Source organism: Acyrthosiphon pisum, chromosome A3 (assembly GCF_005508785.2).
Source record: "Acyrthosiphon pisum isolate AL4f chromosome A3, pea_aphid_22Mar2018_4r6ur, whole genome shotgun sequence".
NCBI lineage: Eukaryota > Metazoa > Arthropoda > Insecta > Hemiptera > Aphididae > Acyrthosiphon > Acyrthosiphon pisum.
This window is the reverse complement of record NC_042496.1, coordinates 28,302,679-28,310,217: the sequence shown is the minus strand read 5'-3', so window position 1 is coordinate 28,310,217 and position 7,539 is coordinate 28,302,679. Positions and strand designations below refer to the sequence as shown.

Genomic DNA, 7,539 nt, shown 5'->3' with positions numbered 1-7,539 from the left:
ACTAATTGATGATCAAAATGTTTTAAGATGAAAATATCTAGTAGATAATTTAACATGGGTATAGTGTGTACAAAATATTGAAATTATCAGTATAGTTATTATGTTTGTGAATTTTATAAGTTTTATTGTGTAGGTTTTTCATAAACAAAAAATTTTCAAAATTTGACCAGTTTAACTAAATAAACTATAGGGCACCTATAGAAAAAACCTCTCAAGATCTCGAAACCATTTAAATAGATACCTCATACGCTAGTTAATATAATAAATAATGCATCTGGGAATTCACTCAAGTTGCAGTATTATTGTTTCAAATGTAAAATAAATGTATTATTGCATAATTACTATTACAGGGATTTTCAAGTATATCGGTATTGTACTGATATTATTAGATAGGTAAACTTAGATTTATATACCCAAGCATGACTGTCTATAAACCTATTATATAATATTAATATATTATATATTATTATATTAAGTATTATGTAACTTTATTCTCTATAATATTACAGAAGAAGTTATATAAATATATATATATATTTTTTTTAAAAAAACCATGTAGAAAAATGTTTGGTTCTCATGGAAAAAATTATATTTATAATACCCCGAATACTTTCTGAAACTATGCTACCATTACTACATGTAATACTTATAAACATATTAGCTATTAGAAAGCAAGACTTCCTTATATCTAATGTTGATGTTAATCCGGTCAATTATTCTTTTTGACGGGTATAAATGTAAATTATAAATAGATACGTATTTCTCAATCGCATCATAATATACAATGTTTTTAATCAGGTAAGTACCTACGTAATTTGCGTGACACAAATTAAGCATAGGAGCCTCAAAATCTGCATAAATATGTAGGTATATCTAATATCTGGTGAATATGTACCGTGTACTTATAGGTAGGTATATAATATCGCCTATATAAGTTATTAGTTAATTACAAATATTTAATCAAAATATTGAAAGAACTTTTAAACTATTGAATCCATCAAATATATACGAATTAATCATTTCTTACGAGTTACTGTAGTGGCGTATATAGGAATTAATTGCGGGGGGAAGGGGTTATGAAAAAAAAAATTAATTTATATTATAAATTAATTGCACAATTAAAATGTCGTAACAACAATACATTTCGAGGAGGAGGGTGTTTAACCCATAACCCCCTCCCCCTATATACGCCGTTGATATAATAATATGTAGTATAAAAATATGTTTTTACATTTCACCAAATTATATATTATAATCTTCTCTATACTAGGGTCTAGGACCTATACAATCGTATAGAAGTATAATTAGTATTGTCTATGTTATTTAATGAACACGGTAATGTAAGTGTTAAATGAATAGGTATTATAATTAAATCATAGTACAATCCCACCCAATATGTACCAACTCAAAAAAGTATAAGTATTTCATAACACAATATTTGTATATTGTACATCGTACATGGTACAACACAATATTGACAGTATTGGATTCACTATAAAACACGAAGACTTTTATTGAAATATCTTGTTTATCAACTATACAAAATACCTATGTTATAGTGTCACAGAAATGTACAATAAGTAGGCAGGCCATGTGTCATAAATAGTTATTTCAACATAATATTAAGAAATTAGGTATACTATTATATTATTATCCATCAGAACGAATGAGTAGGTAATGAATGCATACAAATTAAAATCAAATAAAATGGATAATTATTTTTACCTTTTTAAAATATGGCCCTTGTAATATCTATTATTATTCTCTTCCGACTTGCATATATTTTAATAATAATATTAATTTATCATATCATAATTAATTTTCTAAAAAACGCATAGCAGTTTACTCACCAGTTTATTACGGGATGAGTGATAATCCGGTGATCGTTCGCTATCACAAAACTTTATACGATATCTACTCGAAACGCTGTACGTATTATTGTATTTTAAGACACACTAAAACGAACACGTTTCACACCGGGGACAGTTTGTTTCAGGATAGGGGATTGGGCTGAAGACCACGAGGATACTGAAAAAAGATTTGACGCGCACGGCTACTGCCAGCCGCGAGTTGATTTTTTTTAAATATAGCATTTGGCACTGGTGTGGCCCATCGGCGGGCGACCGATCTTTTTTCGTGCGTGTACACACACATACGCATATTATTATATTATATTATACACATTATACGCACAACTGTATAAATTAAATTTCCACTAAATCCCTACGCATACTGCTTATTATATAGTATAATAATATAATAATACACGTTCGAGACTAGGTAAATAATTTTTATCTAACCCCCCCCCCTCCCCCCGGAAGTGTTTTTAAGTTGCGTTTGAGGGGCATTACATGAAAAATACACAAGTCGAATTCATTTTTATTTCCCTTGAAATTCTAGTCGTCCATCGATACTCGACTGTATACATGCGTATTAGGCGCAAGTACGTATAATAAGTACATTAAATCTGTATACATGCCGGTTTTCAGTGTTTAACCGTATATAGGTACAATATTCAGTGGCATAGCCAGGAGGGACAATGGGGCCATGTCCCTTCACCCATCGGTTGTAATTTTTCCGAATATGACAATGTATAGGAAAAGAAATATCGACCGCTTTTATAAAAAAAATCTCCTAGAAGAACGACATTTTTACATTGGACTTGGACACAATAATATCAGGCGTTGGTATAAAATTATTATAAACATACCCTATAAATAGATGTAAGTTGTTTGTAAGTGTTGCTATATATAAGAATTAAGATGACGCTGTTTATTCGGATATTCACCAAAATTGTGAACATTGTACGTTTCAAACACTGGAATTGATTCATCAGCTAGTTTTTCAAACATTACACCCATCGCCTATGTAATATATTTATGCATTGTACCTACATGTTTACAATCCCTCGCAATATTGGATGCTTTCCGTAGATATCACGTTAAAAATTTAAAATATTATTATATCGGTACAAAAATGAGAATATTATAATATGGATCAACCGTTAACTAAAATGTTGCTCCACATTAAACATAATGTTCCTACAGTACACAATACCTTCATAAATACATAATATATCGCATATTCGCGTGTACACAAGACATCCGTAATAAATTCATACTGTCTAAATGACGAATATACAGCACAAACGGTGTCTTTACTTTCGAAGAATATAGTTATAATATATGGCTAAATATTAAAATATATAATACCTATTCATATTGTATGATGAGCAAAATATAATGTTTGTACTGTTTTTGGGGATCGTTGAATTCAAAATGTTTATTGTTTCGTCATAATATCATATTATAGGCAGGCATATTGTAATATATTTGTCTGTATACTAACATACCCATGTCCCATCTACTATACAATACCTATATATTATAAAAAAAAAATCATAATAATACAATACATTTAAGTTTTACCTGTATATAATTAATAAGTAATAACCTATACGGCGGCTAAACCTTCAACCCGCAGGTCTGCGACGGATGTAAATTAATTAATAGGTTGAGGTATCCATACGACCATATACGTATAACAGAAGACAACAAAACTAATTATCATTAACGTTAGTTAGGTATCAGACATGTGTATCACAATGGTGAAATATTATAACATTATGTTAGGTAGGTACATAAACTATAATATAATACTACGTCCAATCATTGGTATAATAATTATAACACTGCGAACAAATAGAAAGTTCACATCATACGTAGATATTATGTACCTACCTAACTCGTATGCGCCTTAAATTGTAGGTATATACAATTGTAGGCACTCAAAAATATATATTTCGTGAGACAATAGTTAGAGCAACACGACATTATATTAACACTTTAACACGTGATCAACATATAAACAAAATAAAATAAAATATACATTAGGTATAAAAATTAGGTAAACAAAGATTATAATATTATTAGTATTAAGGTCTAACAAGGGCCAAGGACTGAATACGCAGTACTGCTAGTACCTAACTATTATAGCTCGCAGATACTTATTTGGATGTTATACCTAATTAATAATTATCAATAATAATCGTATATTAGATAGAAATCACTAGAGGCACGCCTTTATGGAAACGCCTATGACGTGGAAAATCCTAATTTATTCCGTTTGTTCTACCGCAAAATGTCATCGGTTTGGGACGACGGACAAACGCAGTTACTGCGATCATAACCATAAATTATGACGTATGATATTATGATAATAATTGGTAATATTCACAATCGAATCGAAGCTAAAAATACTAACGAGTTTGTGGTCACGTTCGTGGTCTTACACTTTTACGGAAATATAAAATACTTAATTAGGTAATTTTTATTAGGTACCTTATAGTAATAATCGCATTTTCGCCGACTCAGAAATACGCAAGCATCAAAACTTGATTATATTAGTTTACCAACTGGCTACTTTAATAGGCTATAGCGATTGCATTTTCCTAAAGTCCAACTCCATGATATTCCTTGTCAACTGTCACATGCCACATTAATAGGTACATTATTTCATGAATTTACATCCGCTGGCCACGATATAATAATATATTAATCACCAGATTACCATATCGTTTTCATTATTCACCTGAAAATTAATTAAGAACAAAAATGTTTTTCAAAACTTTGGTACCTACTTACTACATAGTGTCGACATTTTGTTGTAGATACCCTCCACCTGGGTTTCGTGACGATGATGATTCGGTCACTTGGAAATTTTCATAATGAAGAATTTAGGGTTTTAAATTTTCTAGTATCTATTATACAGTAAAATCTCAATAACTCGAATTGGTCGGGGACAAAAAAAATTCTAGTTATCAACAATTTGACTTATAAACGTTCAAGGTTCCATTATATTAAAACGAGAACGAAGGATTCATTGAGAAACCCATTAGCTGACTACGTAGAGGTTCGTTGAACATTATAGCCACATGTCCACATAAGTATATAGACATATAGGGTAGTTGGCAGAGTATGTCAGAATGAATAGAGATAATAAATTGTGAGCGAGAGAAACGAATAGGGACTTAAACGATAATTAGGGATAAAAGTTTTGGAGAGTTAATGTATCCAGTGCAAGAAGTCTAGTGGAAAATTGTAATTTCGCATTATGCCTTTGGTCGATAAAGAAAGATATTCCTATAATACTCACAAGCAGCTACTGTGTCTCGCTCCCGCAGGATGAAATCCAACCCATGGCAAGCAGTTTGGTACACCCGTATACGTGATGTCCCCGTCTTACAAATGTACAACATGCGGCAAAAGCTATTTTGCGCGGGACAACTTTTATCTTTCTGTGTTTGTGGTAGTGGCTCAAAAATTTCTGAATATATAGGATGGAAAATTATCTATGGGACAGCGTGCCCATATTTTGGATAACATAAATACAATAAAAGTTATTGGCTTCTAAACATTTGGTTCTGTTGTTTTTTTTTATTTGCTTATAAAAAATTAATGGATAGTGCTATTAAAAAAAAGAGCACGCTGTTGCACAGATAAAGTTCTTCTTTACGTGTTGTGAAAATATGGCAGTTCTACAACAAATATGGTGCGAGAAAAGTTGTCACTCGCAAAACAGTTTTTGCTATGTTGTACATTATTTGTAAGACGGAGACAACACATGCGGATGTGACATCATCTTAAACGAGTGGTGGCAAAAAGCCAATAAAGAGATGTCGATAAATTAATTTTGGTTGATCAGTTTTTTTTTATATACCTACTGCAGCTAGGTACCGAATGAAAATCGATTTTTGGAATTATTTTTCATGCGCACATCTCGATTTTAATTTTGAGAATCTCATTATTCTAATATTGTCAGACCTAAATAAGGGCCTAAATAAAAATATATCAAATTAATAAATTTCAAATAAATATTTTCTGTTTCTCAGAAAATTATAATCTATGTAAAAGATTTTAGGACTAAAAATTAAAAAGTAATTATCTGGTAATATTCATAATATTTAAAACACCGCCAATCTTATACTCGACTGTCTCGACATGACTTCATGACAACTATCATGACATTACCTATATAATAACTAAAATATCAAAGACACTGTAAATAATTTATGTTACACTTTTTTTCAATACCTAGGTAAATAATGATACAAATACTAAACGTTAATGGAATAATCATTTTATTAAGATATACGTACAATAAAATAGCATTACAAATAGGTACGAATATAATATTATTAATATAATATGTAGTTAATACAGTAGTTATTATTATATATCGATAAAGCTGAGTATTAGGTACAATTTACAAAAAAAAAAAAAACAAAATATATATAATTAATAATAATATGTAATATTTAAAATGTTTAATCTTAAATGTATGTTAATATAATAATTAATAATAAACATGGGATACTATAATATCAGAGAAACATTTCCTACGTATGGCATTGTGAACTATTTAAAAAAAAAAAACTATTTTTCCTAAAACCTTTAATTTATGTTATTTAACATCTATTATTTCTGTACTTATTAAAAACCAAATTGATTATTTTTATTTTATGATTTAAAATAATGTATTGTATCAATGCCTAGGTTTATTAAAGTTTAAATTATATCTGTAGTTCATATTATTTTAATATAGTCTTCTAATTTAAAATGTTTAATTAGTTAATATTATAATAATAATAAATATGATAAATTTATTTGGGAACAGATATTTTTCTAGTATGATAAAAATGTTTATTAATATATTTTTTAACTCATTGAATAAATTTAAGATGTCTAAGATACAACTACACAATAGGTAAATCACCTTATCGTTTTTAAAATGTTAATTTAAAATATGTTATTAGGTTAACTATAAGTTAACATATTTTTTTTTTTAAATCTATTGAATGTTTTTTAGATAAACTTATATAAAATCTGCTCCCTAGTAATAATAATATACTAAAATCACACAAATAATTTAAGTTGGTATAAAATGTATTCATTACTATTATAATAATACAAAGTTTTTAATTTTCATCTATTACTTAAAATTCTATAAATTTAAAGATTTTTAAATTGTAGATATTTCATAATTTCAAAATTTCAAACACAAAGCAAATTTTGGCACTAGGTTTTATTTAATATTTAAATTGTATAGTACTTCAAATTTATAAAATGTAAAGAAAAGTATAATTTTGTTGTAAAGATAAAATTATTTGGGAAAAATATTTGTGTGAAAAGAGGAATTAATTATTTATTTTGTAAAGTAATATTGAATGGAGTAAAGTAAAAAAAAAACTTGAGCAATATTTGGTAAAAATAAAAAGTAATAATGATACATAAGTAAACTGCGTATTATTTAACTCTTAAGATTTTGAAAAGTATTCAAATAATTGATACGAATGTGATTTCTTATGTATGTTTCTGAACTATTTATTAGAATATTAGGTTGCCACAAATGTTACTAAATCTATTTTACACAATATAATATTATGATTGCATGTTTTTTTTACGAACAAAACATTCAACGTAAACATCAAACTTAAATTATAAAAATAAAACAATGACACAAAGCTAAAGTAAAATTAAT

General features: G+C 28.2%; 1 protein-coding gene across 1 annotated transcript in view; it reads right to left on the bottom strand.

Moving 5' to 3' along the window:
• LOC100165351 (nesprin-1-like) overlaps positions 1-2,035 on the bottom strand; it is a 56,667-nt gene extending 54,632 nt beyond the window's left edge. Inside the window, exon 1 of the mRNA XM_029491432.1 lies at positions 1,851-2,035. The gene's annotated coding sequence lies outside the window, so the exon portion shown is untranslated. The remainder of the gene's footprint in view (positions 1-1,850) is intronic.
• Positions 2,036-7,539: the final 5,504 nt, after the last annotated feature.